At 51.0% G+C, this 17,239-nt stretch overlaps 2 long non-coding RNA genes across 4 annotated transcripts in view; both read left to right on the top strand.

Annotated features, from left to right (window-relative positions):
* Positions 1–17,239, top strand: part of LOC105496654 (uncharacterized) — a 77,098-nt gene that overhangs the window by 26,882 nt on the left and 32,977 nt on the right. The gene's annotated exons all lie outside the window — the stretch shown is intronic.
* On the top strand, positions 7,891–14,791 carry LOC112429336 (uncharacterized). The gene is made up of 2 exons (XR_003021511.2): positions 7,891–10,012; positions 11,040–14,791. It is a non-coding gene; the product is annotated as an uncharacterized lncRNA (long non-coding RNA).

Here is a 17,239-nt window from a genome sequence, read left to right as displayed (position 1 = left end):
GATTTGGACTTAATAATGTGCACAAATTTTAGAAATATCTTAACAAATTTTATTTTGCTGATATCTTTCTTTTATGTGTGTGCCAAAGTGATGGCCAGTACAAATCCATGTCTAATTAAGTCCAGAAGAGCTCCTTCATAAGTGTAAAATGAAAGTTATGAGTGATAAGAAAGCGTCATGTCAGTTTAATTGGCAGCATTTTCTCTTTCTTAGTGGTTCATAAAATAGCCCAGTGCTTTGCTATCGACGGTGTCTTAAATTCGGTGAATATTCAAAGTTAAATCTAATGCTGAACAGCGGCTGTGTGCCAGGCGGGTGACGTGTGTGCTGTGTGTGTTCACTCATCTAATGCTCATGACACCTTGTCAGCTGTGAGGGAGGAGAGGGGACTGGGGACCCCCAGGGATGGGAGTGCAGGGTGCAGTTTGGAAAGTGGGGAGTGGTCAGGGGTCGCCCCTGGGAGAGGTTTGAGCCAAGACTGCAGGTGGCAAGGGGGTCATGCCTGAGCCTGGGAGGTAGGGGGGTCCCAGGTCCCAGCAGTTCTGTTTATTTTTTATTTTATTTTTAAAATTTTTGAGACAGAGACTCACTCTGTCACTCAGGCTGGAGTGCAGTGGCACCATCGGCCCACTGTAGCCTCCACCTCCCGGGTTCAAGTGATTCTCCTGCCTGAACCTCCCAGGAGCTGGGATTACAGGCACGCACCATCATGCCCGGCTAATTTTTGTATTTTCAGTAGAGACAGGGTTTTACCATGTTGGCCAGGCTGGTCTCGAACTCCTGACCTCAGGTGATCCTCCTGCCTCGGCCTCCCAAAGTGCTGGGATTATAGACGTGAGCCACCGCGCCCGACCCCCAGCAGTTCTCGGGAGGCTTCTGGGCACAGGGCCCTGGGTTGCTGAGGCACAGCGGTGTCTGTGACCCCCATGAATCAACCAGATGCTCTTGAATCTGCCTTGCCTTGTGGTCCTGGGTGAAGCCAGAGCTGCCCAGAAGGACACATCACAGAGAGGAGTGGGGCCACACTGCCAACGGGGCGGGCCTGGAGTTGCCCACAGGCAGGGGCTTTGATCTTCAGGCCTGAAGACGTTTGCGGTTTTGAGATGAAAGGGAAGGAAGGGCTCGGATCCGCGTTTTCTTTGTGATCCCTTCTTTCACCCGTGGCCCTCTGGTCTCCTCTGGGGAGCAGTGTGTACGGGCTCTGCCTCTGCTGGCTCCGGCTGCTCTGAGACCAGGGTGCCCCCGGCCAGGTTCTGGTGAGGACCCTTTCTGGTGCAGCCTTCTTGCTGCGTCCTCACTTGGTGGAAAGAGGGAGAGGCCGCACTCCGGGGATCCCCTTTATAAGGGCCCTAATCCCGTTCGTGAGGCTCCACCCTCATGACCTATGACCTCCCAAAGTTCACACTTCCTGATACCATCGCTTTAGAGGTTAGGATTTCAACATACTCATTTGAGGGGCCACAAACAGTCCCAAACGGCTTCTCCCCTGCTCAGCAGCCCGCAGCGCCCTCCCTGCCGGCCACAGCCTTCCCGGCAAATGCACAGGTCTCCCTAACTGAGTCCCAGCCTCCCTCTTCCCATGTCTTGGAGTGCTGAGGTAGGTTGAGAGCTGGCCTCAGGGCCGGCTCTGTGGGGCAGGGTCCTGAAACAGCCAGAGCCCCGCTTAGATGTTTCCTGTGTGGAGGGGCCGGACCCTCTGCAGGCTGCTCTGGGGGTGAACAGACCAAGGCCACCTCCAGGATCACTGAGTGCCGGGCCCAGGCACGGGTGCTCTAGGGCCCCTGATTCTAATCCTTTTCCCTCGGTCACTAACTGCTTTCCAAGAGCAGGTGGCAGAGGCGTAGGAGACTCACACCCTCGGGTCACGAGGTTCTCTGGCTCTGCCAGGGCTCGAACATATCGGGGGTAAGCGCTCAGTTGCTTACAGCTCAGGGTTTGTTGTGCATTTTCACGTCTTGCCCTCCCCAAGGACAGTCACATAGGGACTGCTGAGCACGCACTGGGCACAGAAGAGGGCTGGACACACAGGAGACGCCCCGTGGCCTTCAGTGACGGAGGCCGTGTGAAGGGCTGTTCACTGGGGCAGTTTCTTCATTGGTGTAGTTGGTGGATTCCGTGGGTCCTGGAGGTGCCTAGGGGATTTGGTCAAATCAGCACAAGCCCCAGTTGCCCCAGGCAGCAGTGGCTGCAGACTCCACACACCCTCATGACTGGCTTGAAGACCTCCAGCTGCTGGCCGGGGAGGCAGCACCTTCCGAGAGTCACGTGTCAGGAGTGACAGAGCATTGCTGTGTGGCTCAGGGTGGCAGTGAACAGAGAAAGCTTTCGATATCCATGAGCTGAGTGCGGAGGAAGGAGACCCAGGACGGGGGTGGGAATGCAGGGGGCTCGTCGGACTGTCACTGGCAGAGCACCTCCCCTGGGCCTCCACTGGCATCGTTCCCAGTGTCTCCATGGCCTAGATAACAAAATGTTACTATGTGGAGCGTCAAATAGACAAAATCCATCCGTTCCCTGATGCTGTCCTCCCACCTGGGCCCTAAAGTTTTCCAGGATGATGTGCAAAGCTCAGCCTTTGAGCGCGGATTCCAGGACGGCTGGCGCAGAGGCTGCTTCACCTGGAGCGTGGGCAAAGCATCGTTCCAAAAGTGTCTATAGGTTTTGATGTAACACTTTGGTGAACGTGGGCTTTTGTGTTCAAGCGCTTTTGCAGTGTAGCTGCCCTGGAGGTCCGGCCTGTGTGCTTCTCGGGGCGTTCACGTTGGAAGGGAGAGGGAAGCTGTGGCAGCACCACTTGGGGTCTGGGCTGGTGGCAGGGAGGCTGCTTGGATGGGTGGTGGGGGGCAGCCAGGCTGAGTGAGATGAGGCTTTGAGGGACCAGGAGGGGCTGGAAAAGGGAGAGGGGACACGTGATGTCCTGGGACAATTTGCTTTTTATATCACAAGCAACAGTGACATCTGCCCAGGGCACCCTAAATGCTGCCATGGGGTTGACATACGAGGCTGTGGGAAAGAGCTGTTGTGCTGGGCATTCATGGAGATGCCCACATGTCCCAGTGCCAGCAGTGTACCTGCCCAGGCCCAGGTCTCCGTCTCTGTCTTCTCTCCTGGGCTCTGCTGGCACCAGCAGTTCCCACACCCCAGGGCATGGACGGGATGGCTCTGCTGGAGCAGAGCTGCAGCCCCCATGGATGAGCTTCCGCTAGAAGCCCATGTTTCAGAACGAATTGGAGGTGCTTGCTCTTCCCCCTCTGTAGGACTCTGTGAAAAATCTCACTTCTGAGCCTCGGCAGCAGCAGTGCTCTGGGTGATGGAAGCAGCGCCCCTCCTTGCTCGTCCCAGAGCCAAAACTGCACAGAAGCCAGCTGCTTTCAGATCCACCACTCCTCCAGCCTGGCTGCTGCCCTCCGGCTGCTGGGAGAAACCAGCCTCCCCAGTGTGGCTTTGCCTGTGGCTGGCCCTGGCCTGTGGGCATTGAGAACCCTGGAGCCAGTGGGCACTCTGATGGGTACAGTGCCTCTACCAGGGCTGCCAGTGGGCACTCTGATGGGTACAGCGCCTCCACCAGGGCTGCCAGTGGGCACTCTGATGGGTACAGCACCTCTGCCAGGCCCACACAGCACACTGGGGGCAGAGCAGCTTGTTCTCCTGGCAGCCTGAGTCTGCTTATTAGCCACATGGCCGTGGGTAAACTATTTACTATCTCCCCCACCCCCACAGTTCAGCTCAGCTGTAAGGTGGGCATGGGAGTTTCCTGTCTCAGCTGACCTGAGCATGATTGGATTTTCTAACTTTGGCACTCAGGGAACACTCAGGTACTGACCCAGAAGTAGGTGGATTTTCTTGAGGATAAGGAGGATACGGCAGGTTAGACAATGGGTGTGCCACTGTCAAGAAAATACAGGGAGTAGTCTTCATATTTCATCCTGAATCCCATGGTGGAGAATGTCCCACTCCTTTCTGCTCCTCACTCTAATCTTCAGGGCTGCCATGGGTAGTTGCCCAGGTGGAGCACTGCACAACTTTGGGGGCACCATCCATGTAGATGACACCGAAAGCAGCAGCCCTGGAGTTACACAGGACATGACTCACTCACCAGAAAGCTGGTCCTCAGCCATGTCATGTACGCAGCCACCAGGATGTGTGCCCGGGGGATGTCGGGGCCTCCTTGTGCAGTAGATAGTTCCAGGTTGTGCTGTGTGAGGAAGGGGTGCCCTTGGGGGCAGGGTGGGGAAAGATGACGCCTGAGAGGCAACTGCTCTGTGGCCTCGAGCTCGCTCTGGATGTGGGGGTCGGCCATGGGGACCAGTGCCTCCAGACTCCAGGCCAGGCCATGGGCACTGGGGCACAGCTTCCTTTTCCACAACAGGGACCAGTTCCCTTGGAGCACGGCCAGCCCTGGCCTCTCTGACTGTGCCACTGCTCATCGGATCCAGCAGGGTCACTCTGTGTGATCACTGTGGTAGGTGCAAGGGGACTCAGCTGAAACCAGAAATTCCTCCTAGGCCAAGACGTTTGTTACTGTGGTGGGCAGGGTAATGGCCCCCAAAGTTGTCTGCATCCCAATCTCCAGAGCCAGTGGATATGTCACCTGGCAGGGCAGAGGGGGACTAAGGTTGCAGATGGAATTTGGGTTGCTCGTGAGCTGACCTGAAAATGGGGAGGTGGCCCTGGATTAACTGCGCGGCCCAGAGTCATCACAAAAGTCCTCACCTGGGGAAGAGGAGGCAGGAGAAGAGGTGAGAGAAATGCTGTGCCGGCCTGACTGAGGACGGAGGAAGGGCCGAACTGAGGGATGAGAGCGGCTGCTGGAAGCTGCAAACGGCAAGGAACAGATCCCCCCAGAACCCGCAGAAGGAGCACAGCTGCTTATAGGCAAGGGGGCCCTGTTTCAGACTTCTGACCTCCAGAGCTACAAGGTAATACTTTCATGTTGTTTTAAGATGCTAAATTTCCAGTCATTTGTTGCAACAGCAATCGGAAACTATATTAGAGCTTTCCTTTGTGTCTCAGCCGGGCACAGTGGCTCATGCCTGTAATCCCAGCACTTTGGGAGCCTCAGGTGGGTGGATCACTTGAGACCAGGAGTTCGAGACCAGCCTGACCAATAGGGTGAAACCACGTCTCTATCAAAAATACAAAAATTATCTGGGCATGGTGGCACGTGTCGGTAGTCCCAGCTACTTGGGAGGCTGAGGCAGGAGAAATGCTTGAACCTGGGAGGCAGAGGTTGCAGTGAGCTGAGATCACGCCACTGCACTCCAACCTGGGTGACAGAGCAAGACTCTGTCTAAAAACAAAAACAAAAACAAACACAAAAAAAACTTTGTGTTTCGAAGTTGCCACATTAAGGAATGAAACAACACTGAGGTTTGTTATGGTCCAAAAAAAAAATCTGGCAGGCATGGTGGCTTACGCCTGCAATCCCAGCACTTTGGGAGGCCGAGGCAGGAGGATGGCTTGAGCCCAGGAGTTTGAGACCAGCCTGGGTAACAGAGTGAGACCCTCTCTCTACAAGAAAAAGTCTTTGGGAGGCCGAGGTGGGCGGATCACTCGAGGCCAGGAGTTCAAGGCTAGCCTGCCCAGCATGGCAAAACTCCATCCCTACTAAAAGTACAAAAAATGTAGCCAGGCATGGTGGCTCACACCCCTGTAATCCCAGCTACTCAGGAGGCTGAGGCATGAGAATTGTTTAAATCTCAGAGGGTGAAGCTGCAGCGAGCCGAGATGGCTCCACTGCACTCCACACTCCAGCCTGGGTGACACAGCAAGACTCCATCTCAAAAAAAGAAAAAAAGTCTTAAGAAGTTTATAATTACAAACATCTGCTATTCTATTGCTCCTTCCATCAGCAGGTAACAGCAACTGTGTTGATGGCAGGCCAGGCCAGGAGGCTGGAGCCAGGCTGCGGAATTGCTTTGCACCTGGGCTGAGCCTGGGTGTGGGTTGTTCCCCTCGCTGGGCCTCAGTTTCCTCATCTGTGCAAAGCTGGGAGTGAGGCTGGTCTATCTCCGCTTCAGTCCCTCAGGAGACTGTCATCTGAAGTCACTGGGACTCCACGCTCTGAGTGTCTCGGGGGACACGGAATCACGGCAGGCTCCTGAGGGCGGCAGCAGAGGCTCCGAGCCCTCGGATGAGCAGCCAAGCACCTTGTGCATTGGTCCCACACAGACTTTGCTGTTTAACCTCATGCTCCTCCCAAATGAAATCCTCGCTCCAATGGGGCCTGCCTGGTGTGTGTGCCTGGAATGTTCCACGTCCCTCCCTGCCCCCTCTGCCTTAGGTCTTATCTGCCCTGTGCCTGCCCTGTCTTCTGTGCCAGCTCACTTCCCTCATCTTCCACAGTGCTAGCCACTGAGTTCTGCTTTCCTGAACCCCACACTCTCTGGCTGCCCCATATCCAGCTACTAATCAAGATAGGGAGGTAGCAAGGCAGCACATGATGTTCCGGAATCTTCCACGTCTTACCTTCAAAAGGAAAAGGGAGGTGAGGGGGTCTCCTCAGAAGGAGGAGGAGGCTTTCCCAGCAAAGCCTGAAGAACAAGGGTGTGTTGAAGCTGAAGATGGGGTGCAGGTGGGATGGGCTGCTCCTATGCCCTGAATGTCTGGGGCCAAGGGGCCAGTGTCTGGGGCTCGTGCTCTGCCCTGAAGCCACCAGAGGCAGAGCCCAGGCTACATGACCTTGTGTCTTGGGAGCCTGTGCACTGCCGGCCCCTCAGGGAAATAGGAACGGCACCGGGGTTCCTGTCTTGGGCCACTGGCACTGCAGAGGTTGGGAGCGGTGGGCTCATAGTAGGCACTGGGTGCTGGCTCACTTGTTCACTTTGGAGCATTCACAGTGGGCTCTGCCACTGAACACACAGCAGTCTGCAGGAGCTAGAGCAGCAGCCTCCTTCCTTTCCAAGGGACAGAAACCCAGGCGCAGAGGTACTGAATCAGCCGCTCCAAGTCCCACAGCTAACAAGTGCCAGAGTGGAGATTAGAACCTCAGTTGCTGCCCACGCTGCTGTCCTTAGTTTCCGCCGGGCATCCTTCTCTGTTTTGGACACAAGGCACTCTGTGTGTGGTGCAAGGTGGGTCGGGAGCAACACAGGTTCCTCCCTGTGTGTCTGCAGGGTAGACAGACTCATCCCCTGCCAGCCAGGACCCCAGGAGACAGGTCCCAGAAGAGGTTCCATACAGCACGATGGAGGAGAGAGGGGAGCACGTTTCCCTCTGCAATGTATTTGTAGAATCAAACATTTGAATAGGCGTGAATGATTCACATTACAGAGAGACCTGATGCACACGAAGAGGCAGGGTGACTGCTGAGTGGCAGTCCTTTTCAATAGGGTTTGGGTTACATCAGCAGGAGACCATTTCAGAGGAAGAGCAAGAGGGGTTCAGGCGGGGCATGAGGGAGGGGGATGCAGAAGGCAGGGCGGAGGCCTCACCTGCCCAGCCCAGCTGGAACTGTTTGCATCTTCCGGAGGGGGCAATGCAGGGGTGAGGGCCACGCCCGTAGCCGGGAGCTGTGTATCCTGTGCTGTGGCCACGTAGACCATGTGGAAATGCAACAGAAAGTCCCAGGCATCCCATCATTTTTTCCCACCTTGTTGGAGCAGCTCCTCTGAAGGGAGAGCCCTGGAGCCCTGTGCTGATGGGTCACCTGCTGCCATCTGCAGTTGTTTTTTTTTTTCTTTTTGAGACGGAGTCTCGCTCTGTCGCCCAGGCTGGAGTGCAGTGGTGCGATGTCTGCTCACTGCAAGCTCTGCCACCTGGGTTCATGCCATTCTCCTGCCTCAGCCTCCTGAGTAGCTGGGACTACAGGTGCCCGCCACCACCCCCAGCTATTTTTTTTTTTTTTTTTTGTATTTTTAGTAGAGATGGGGTTTCATCGTGTTAGCCAGGATGGTCTCGATCTTCTGACCTCGTGATCTGCCCGCCTCGGCCTCCCAAAGTGCTGGGATTACAGGCATGAGCCCCTGCACCCGGCCTGCCAACTGCAATTTCTCCTGTTTTCTGCAGTGGCGGGAGGCTGGAGGCAGGGTCCCCCTAGAGCCCACAACACCACAGCCCCTGGGCCAGGAGCTCACAGGAAAGTCTGTACTTCCTCCAGCTCCTGCTGGGGCCAAAGAGAGGGTCTTGGGCTACAGGGCTGCCCCATCTGTGCCGACTCTGGGGCCACCTCTGGTCCCTGGGCAGGGTGTGGGTCCTGGGGAGAGCTTCACAGACCCAGTGATTCAGCCAGGGCTTGCCCACTTGCAAGACACCCACTTCGAAATGGAATTGGAAAGGAGGGTGTAATTAATTAGTGCCCCTGGGAGTTCCTGAAGGGCTCTGGGGGTGGCCCTCCAGGCGGAGCTGGACTCATGGGTCCAGGCGATGGCCTCAGGACTCTCTCTCCTGGACAGTCCCTTTCCTGGCTCTGTGGGCCTTTGCCTGACCTCTCTTGCTGTGGCCTGATGCTTCCCTGCAGCTTCCTCGTCATCCTCAAGAAGGGCCCTGCCTGGCTCCGCCTGGGTCCCTGATGCTCTCATTATCTACGGCTGTTCACAAGTTACCCAGTTTAGAGCAACAGACATTGATGGTCTCTCATGGTTTCTGAGCGTTTAGAATCTAGGAGGGACTTAGCTGGGGGTTCTGCCTCAGCGTTTCTCACGAGGTTGCCATCAAGCTGTCAGCCAAGGCTGCTTCGTCTGAAGGTTCGACTGGGGCCAGAGGGGCTGCTTCCAGGCCCACTCACTTGCTGCTGGCTGGATCCAGGATGCAGCTCCTCGCCTGATGGCCTCTCTGGAAGGCTGCTTCACAGCATGGCTGCTTTCTGTCCCCATAATTTGAGAGTGAGGAGAGAAAGGGGTGGGGGGAGAGAGACAGAAAAAGGGTTGAGAGACAAGAAAAGGGTAGTGAGACAGACAGAGAGAGAGAGAGACAGAGACAGAGAGGCAGAAAGAGACAGAGAGGCAGAGAGACAGAAAAAGGGAAGTGAAAGAGACAGAGACAGAGACAGAGAAAGACAGAAAAAGGGAAGACAGACAGAGAGACAGAGACAGAGAGAGAAAAAAGGGAAGTGAGAGAGACAAAGAGAAAAAGGGAAGTAGAGAGAGAGAGACAGAGAAAAAAGAAGTGAAAGACAGAGACAAAGAAAAAGGGAAGTGAGAGAGACAGAGGAGACAGAGACAGAGAGAGACAGAAAAAAAAGCAAGAGATAGACAGAGACAGATACAGAGACAGAGAGAGAGAAAAGGGAAGTGAGAGAGACAGAGAGAAAAAGAGAGAAAAAGGAAGAGAAAGAGAGAGAAGAGGGAGAGACAGAAATAGGGAGGTAAGAGGGAGACAGAGACATAAAAAGAGGATGAGACAGAGAGAGACAGAGAGAAAAAGAAGACGAGAGTGACAGAGATAGATACAAAGAAGGAAACCACAGTCTTTTTATAACCTGATCTCAGAGGTGACGTCATTCTTTTGTCAGATGGTCACACAGACCAGTCCCAATGCCATGGGGAAGGAACTGTGCAAAGGTGTGAATACCAGGAGGTGGGGTCACTGGGCAGCTGGCCACCCACATGCCCAAGCTGGACCTGTCCCTGTTTCCAGCTCCAGTGACTCCCTTGTGCCTGCAAAGTGGAGGTCACATGACTAGTACCCCTAACCCTGGATGACATGAAGAGAGGTCTGGCAGTTCTCCCTAGCGTCTGACTGCCCTGCCAGAGCAGGGGGCAGGTGATGGCGTGAGAGCCTCTTATCCAATTGCTGTCAGTGTGTGACTGGAGGGAACATTCTCTATCCCTGTTTCTGTTTGCTAAGATATTGTTGCCCATGTGTTCTCTCTGTTGTTAGTGTTGAGTTTCTCAGGCTTAGCTTGGAAACTGTAGCCCTGTCTAACTTCTGGTGAAGGATGCCGACACATCTCCCCTAACGCTGCAATAAAGAAAGCTGTGCTTGGAAACGTCACCGCTAATGAAGCCATCTTCCAAGATCCTGGACTCTAGAGAGTGTCTTGTGTCTGGAAAAGGTCACTTGCATCTTAAAAGTGAGCTGTAATTCTGATAAGGTGTCTTCATAATGTGTTGAAGTGGCAATAATATTTGAACCAACATCTTTGTTTTCTTTTTTTTTTTTTTTTTTTTTGAGACGGAGTCTTGCTCTGTCGCCCAGGCTGGAGTGCAGTGGCCGGATCTCAGCTCACTGCAAGCTCCGCCTCCCGGGTTTACACCATTCTCCTGCCTCAGCCTCCCGAGTAGCTGGGACTACAGGCGCCCGCCACCTCGCCCAGCTAGTTTTTTGTATTTTTTTAGTAGAGACGGGGTTTCACCGGGTTAGCCAGGATGGTCTCGATCTCCTGACCTCGTGATCCGCCCATCTCAGCCTCCCAAAGTGCTGGGATTACAGGCTTGAGCCACTGCGCCTGGCCTTGTTTTCTTAAAAGTATAATATTTGTTATTTTTATTTATTAAGCCAGAATAAAATCATTAGCACATTTTACTTCTTTCCCGAGAATAGAGGAGTAAAAAAGAGAGAAAATAATCCTTCTCTGATCCTGTTGGATTTTTAAAATTTAAGCAAAGTGAGAATCTAATGATTTTTAAATGAACAGCAATAACTCTATGAGGAAAGTTGATTTATTCAATTGTAGGAAGTTCATTTCTAAGCTGTTATATCTGAAGGGTGCATGGGGACTCCCTGTGGTGAAAATCAGATGGACCAGGTGGCGCCAGGTGCTTCTCCATGGCTGCAGTTGGCAAATGGCGTTTCCATGCCCGGGAATTCTGGCCAAGCTCTGCTGTGTAGAATTTGAGGGATGTGATCAGACAATTGTTTATCTTTTGAAGTGGAGCCCAAACTACCCCTGTTCATAAACAGTTGGTTTCCTGTAGTGTCTCTCTGGAGGTATGGAGACATTTAATCCCAGCAGGAGTTTTGATGAAATTCCTTGCCTGTACCCCCGGTTGTCAACCTCAGCAACAACACCCATGCATCACCAGCCACAGTGGTGTCTCTGCTCTCTGGCTTCTACCAAAAGCCCAATGATTGCTTTTGAAAGACATGATTATTTGCAGGATACGCAGTCCGTCCACGTCTCTGGGTACCCTGAAGTCTACCTCTGGAGGAAGAAGTCCGCATATCTAGACCATAGGACCATGCATGTGCAAAGAGGGCTCCTCACTGAGGCAGTTTCCTGCTGTGCCACTGACTTCTGCTGAGGCCTTTGTGAAAAACAGCTGCGTGCAGGGTGTCCTCCTGCCGTATTTCTCCATGAAAACGGTATTGAGAATTATATTCCCATTTTATCACACAGCATTCCCGGGTCAACTGCTACAGAATTTTCTTTTCAGGAACACATGTGTTGCCTTCTTTCTGATAGGGAGACCCACCCACCCGTTCATCTGTCTCCATGTGGTCTGCCAGCGGGCTTGGAACCACGTCTGAAGCCTCACCTCTAGGAGCCAGTTTTGTCTCCTCCTCGTCCCTGCTTCTTATCACTCGTGGCACTTTTCTCTTGGGTCCTGACCCTCCCTTTCAGTTGGTGTTTTTCATCTTTGGGAAACACCCAGGCATGGGGGCAGAAGCTTGGGTTTTAGATTTGGCTGGGCCGGGTTCAAATCTCAACTGTGTGGCCTCAAACAAGTGACTTGGACTTCTCTGAGCCTAACCATTGCCGATTTTTCATCTCTTATATGAAGTGAGCCCTGTTTTGCAGGTCAGGGAGCTGGGGCCTAGCTAGGATCCAAAAGATTATTGCAGTTTCTCATAAAACAAGTGCATAGTAGTTAATATTTGCCATAGGGTGTACAAAAAGATTCATTGATTGCCTTCCTGTTTTTAATCTTCAGAGAAAGACGGATGGGATTTCAGTAGCTCAGGGTTGAGAATGTTGCCTCTGTGTATTTTTGGAGACGAACCTTCCGAAGCAATGGGAGCTCATGCTGCCTGCAAACCAGGGCATCAGCCAGCGTTCACTCTCAGACTTACCGGACAATAGAACCCTCTCCCATGGAAGGCACATCGGGACCCACTTCAGACAATGCTGCTGTGGGTTATGGGCCAGAACTTTAAACAAGAAGTAGGGGTGGCCTCGTTCCCTGGGGCTGCTGTGTGCGGATGACCTGGAGGAGGCTGTGGTGGGGCCAGGCAGGGCCAGTGGACTGAGCCATGCATCAGAGTGACCGGCCACACTTTAGAATGGAGATTCCTGGGCCTCTCCCTGGCTGCTGTGGTTCAGCAGGGGCGGCGGGGACGAAGGAGCTCCCAGGTGATCTGACTCCTGGGAGCAGGGTTTGGGTAGGCCCTGGGCCTATTGAGGTCAGGGTCTGGTGACCCTAATTCCTTCCAACCCTGGATACGGGTCTAGTCCACAACCTGCCAGGGAGGGTTTGCCAAATCTGTTACTCTTCTGCCAAGTAAACCACCAGAAACGAGACCCTGTTTTAGAAATTGTTACTTACATCCCCTTTGGCTTATTTTTTTTTCTTTCAAAAGCGACTGGATGGCAGAGGTGATAAAGCTGGGAAGAGAGGCATCCTGGAACGGCCCGTGTTATGAAAACCCAGAGTTTCACTTAGATGGACAGCCGCGAGGGGGCCGGTGCTCCCGGCAGTGATTTAGTTACCCTCAGCAGCAGGGTCCCGAGGTCACAATCCCTGCTGGAGGAGTGACTGATGCCAGACTCCAGGGCCCACCTTGGGTGACCCTGGGATGTCAATGAGTGATCGCTGGCCACTTGGTTCTGGGCCACCCACATGCCCAGAGACCTCAAGGCGGGCTGATGTCCAACCAGCAAAGCAGAGCAATCCTTCTGGAAGCCTCTCTCCACAGGGAGCTGGCTGCTCCTTCATCACTCCCATCTGAGGGCTCTGGCTGCAGCCGTCTGTCACACTGAGCAGCTCTGCGGTGGATTTTATGCTGCTTGCTGTGTGTCTCTTTTGTCGAGATCTCCACTCTCTCTGGATTCTCTCCTCTGGCTTGGGCCATGCTCACTCATCCAGCTTTGGAAGGACATTTGTCCTCTAGCTTCCTCCAGGAGGGGGATTTGTCTTAGAGAGTGGCACTTTCTCTTCCCTCCCCAGCCCTTGTGCGCCTTCTGCAGCGAGGGGAGTCCCCTGGTGCTGAGAGGAGAGGGAGGAGAGCCAGGCAGGGCCTGCGGGACCCCAGCAGGGGTGCCCTGGCCACCTCGAGTGTCTGAGACTCACGGTCTATTAAAAATGGAAAAACAGACTGGGCACCATGGCTCATACCTGTAATCCCAGCACTTTGGGAGGCTGAGGCAGGTGGATCACTTGAGGTCAGGAGTTCAAGACCAGCCTGGCCAACGTGGTGAAACCTCATCTCTACTAACAATACAAACGTTAGCTGGGCATGGTGGTGCATGCCTGTAATCCCAGCTACTTGGGAGGCTGAGGCAGGAGAATCACTGGAACCTGGGAGGCGGAGGTTGCAGTAAGCAGAGATTGTGCCGCTGCACTCCAGCCTGGGTGACAGAGCAAGACTCTGTCTCAAAAAAAAAAAAAAAAAAAAAAAAAAAGGGAAAACAACAAAGTTAGCGCTGAGCAGAGTTTCAGGATTCTAGACCTGGTTTAAAATGCATTACATGGAATAACATGTTTAATCTGCAAGTTAACTCTCTGATATAGCGAGTCAGATTATCACAATTTTGACAAGATAAAGGCACAAAACAGGATACAAGATTTTTTTTAAAAAAGGACAGAAACCCATTAATTCTAAATAATTAAAGATCAATTCATTAAATACACCTATCGTTGAACCTTGAACGACGTGGGTTTGAACTGGCTGGGTCCATTTATACGTGGATTTTCCTCTGCCTCTGCCACTCCTGAGACAGCAAGACCAACCCCTCCTCTTCCTCTTCCTCCTCCTCAGGTTCCTCAATGTGAAGACCACAACGATGAAGATCTTTCTGGCTGAGTTCAGTTTCAGTGGCTCACACCTGTAATCTTAGCACTTTGGGAGGCCAAGGTGGGTGAATTGCTTGAGCCCAAGAGTTTGAGATCAGCTTTAGCAATGCAGTGAAACTCCATCTCTACAAAAAATTAGCAGGGTGTGTGCCTGTAGTCCCAGTTACTCGGGAGGCTGAGGTGGGAGGACCTGAGCCCAGGGAGGTTGAGGCTGCAGTGAGCCCTGATTGCGCCGCTGCACTCCAGCCTGGGAGTGCAGTCTCAAAGAAAACCCAGTCTCAAAAAATGAAACAAAACACCCAAAAAAGATCTTAAGATGATCCACTTCTGCTTAATGATGAGTGAATATTTTTTCCTTATGATTTTCTTAATAACATTTTCTTTTCTCTAGCTTACTTTATTGTAAGAATATAGTATATTATTATATAACATATAAAATACGTGTTAACTGACTGTTTATGGTATTGGTAAGACTTCTGGTCAACAGTAGGCTGTTAGTAATTAAGTTTTGGGGGAGTCAAAAGTGTAAAGCAATATACTTTATGGGGGCAGAGCTCCTAACCCCAATGCTGTTCGAGGGTCAATCTAATTGAACAGCTTCAAAAAATATCAAGCAATACTTACAAATTCAGGGAGAAAAACATACATCAACAATTGTAGTTGGAGCTTTTAATGATCAAACAGAGAAAAGAAAACACACACTGATGTCTTGATCAATACAGTGAGTAAGCTGGAGATATGAGATACGCAGAGAACTTACCACTCATCAGACGGAGGCTATGCCTTTCCCTCATGCACGCACACACCATTTACCACAATAGGCCAGACACAGAGCCATGAAGGAAGTCTCAGTGAAGTTCTAATAGTTAATACAAAATAAACTGCATTCTCTAACCACACATCAATGACATTAAATATAACAAAAGAATTTTTTTAACAACTCCAGTATTTTGGAAAGTAATTGATATATTTATGGATAGCCCTTGGAAATGATTGAGGAAATTAAGAAGTGCATAGAGGAGTTCTCTATTTATGTGAGCACTTCCTCTGTGTGTACCCAATGTGACATGCCCAAGTCAGTGACATGCCTTCAGGCGAAGCCAAGGCAAGTCTTAAAGGGAAATTGAAAGCTTAAAATGCTTTCGTTAGGAAACAACAAATGGGGAAAACAAACCAGCCAGGTATTTAACACAAGCAGCTGGAAAAAGAGCAAGAGAGCAACACCTATCCAACTCCACTCCCAGAAAACATAAGAAAGGAGAAGAAAAATATAAGGGTAGAAGCAAATACAATGAATAAAACCCATAGAGGATGAACAAAATCAAAATCTGGCTTAAAACATTTAATATGCTAGACAGACTTCTGGAAAGACCAATAAAAGTGGGATCTGGTGAGGGTCTTCTTGCTGCATTGTCCCATGGCAGAAGGCAGGAGGGCAAGAGGGGGAATAAATAAGATAATAAATTGGTATTATGAAGAGGCATATTTTAACAAATTTGATACTTAGATGACATGGATGAATTCTTTTTTTTTTTTTTTTTTTTTTTTTTGAGGTACAGTTTCACTCTTGTTGCCCAGGCTGGAATGCAAAATGGCATGATCTCTGCTCACTGCAGCCTCTGCCTCCCGGGTTTGAGTGATTCTCCTGCCTCAGCCTCTTGAGTAGCTGGGATTACAGGCATGCACCACCACGCCCGGCTAATTTTGTATTTTTAGTAGAGACAAGGTTTTACCATGTTGATCAGGCTGGTCTCAAACTCCCAACCTCAGGTGATCTGCCCACCTTGCCCTCCCAAAGTGCTGGGATTACAGGTGTAAGCTACCATGCCCAGCCAGATGAATACTTATAAAAAGTATAAAATGCCAAACTTGTGAAGGACAAGACAGATAACTTGAGTAGATGAATGCATGTTAAAGAGGTTAAATGGTAGTCAAAGGCACCAAAAAAATCCAAGTCTGGATAATCGTTTTTGGAGATTTCTATAATATTTTCTAGGAATGGTTAATTTCTATTTTATACAAGATATTTGGAAAATTGGGAAATGAGTGGAAGCTGTCTGGCTCATTTTGTGAGGCTCATGTAATCTGGATTTCAAAACCAAATAGAGACAGCAGGGATTAAAAAAATATATAGACCCATTTATTTATAAATGGAGTTTTAAAAATCCTAAGTAAAATATTAGTTAATAGAATCTAAAAGTATATTCAGAAAAATAAGTGATGAAGTAGAGTTCATCCAGGAATATCTAACAATCTCTCAATACAATTCACTATTGTAAGAGATTAAAGAAATATATTTTATCTCAATCAATGCAGAATAAGCATTTGATAAAGCTCGGTATTAATCTTCATCTGTTGTGTGCTTGTCAACAGAGTACTTGAGATTAGGTAATTTATGGTAAACACAAATGTATTTTCTCACAGTTCTGGAGGCTGGAAAGTCTAAGGTCAAGGTGCTGCCATCTGGTGAGGGCCTTCTTGCTACATTGTCCCATGGCAGAAGGCAGGAGGGCAAGAGGGGGACGAACTTGTTCTTTTATAAAAGCACCAATCCCACCCAAGAGGGAGGAGCCCTCATGGCCTAATCACCTCCAAAGTTCCCAGACCCCCCTTTTAAAAAAATTTTATTGTTAAGATGGGGTCTCGCTCTGTCACCAGGCTGGAGTGCAGTGACACAGTCTCAGATCACTGTAACCTCTGCCTCCTGGGTTCAAGTGATCCTCCCACCTCAGCCTCTGGAGTAGCGGGGACCACATGTGTGCTCTACCACACCCAGCTAATTTTTTGTTGTTTTGATGGAGATGGGGTTTCACCGTGTTGTCCAGGCTGGTCTCAAACTCCTGATCTCAGGTGATCTGCCCAACTTGGTTTTCCCAAAGTGCTAGGATTACAGGTGTGAGCCACCATGTCTAGCCTGGTCCCAGGTCTTAGTACAGTGTCCATGACAATTAAATTCCTTCCTTCCTTCCTTTTATTTATCCTTTTTTTGACAGAATCTTGCTCTGTTGCCCAGGCTGGAGTGCAGTGGCATGGTCTTAGCTCACTGCAACCTCTGCCTCCCAGGTTCAAGTGATTTTCCTGCCTCAGCCTCCTGAGTAGCTGGGACTACAGGCATGTGCCACCATGCCTGGCCCATTTTTGTGCTTTTACTAGAGACAGTTTCTCCATGTTGGCCAGGTTGGTCTCAAATTCCTGACCTCAGATGATCCGCCTGCCTCGGCCTCCCAGAGTGCTGGGATTATAGGTGTGAGCTACCATGCCCGGCCTGAATTCCAGTGAGTTTTGAAGTGGATAATCATTCAAACCATAGCAGTACTCATCTCTGATAAAACATTTTTTAAAAGCCC

This window comes from Macaca nemestrina, chromosome 1 (genome assembly GCF_043159975.1).
Source record: "Macaca nemestrina isolate mMacNem1 chromosome 1, mMacNem.hap1, whole genome shotgun sequence".
Taxonomy (NCBI): domain Eukaryota; kingdom Metazoa; phylum Chordata; class Mammalia; order Primates; family Cercopithecidae; genus Macaca; species Macaca nemestrina.
The sequence above is the reverse complement of the archived record's forward strand: the minus strand, read 5'-3'. Positions and strand labels throughout refer to the sequence as shown.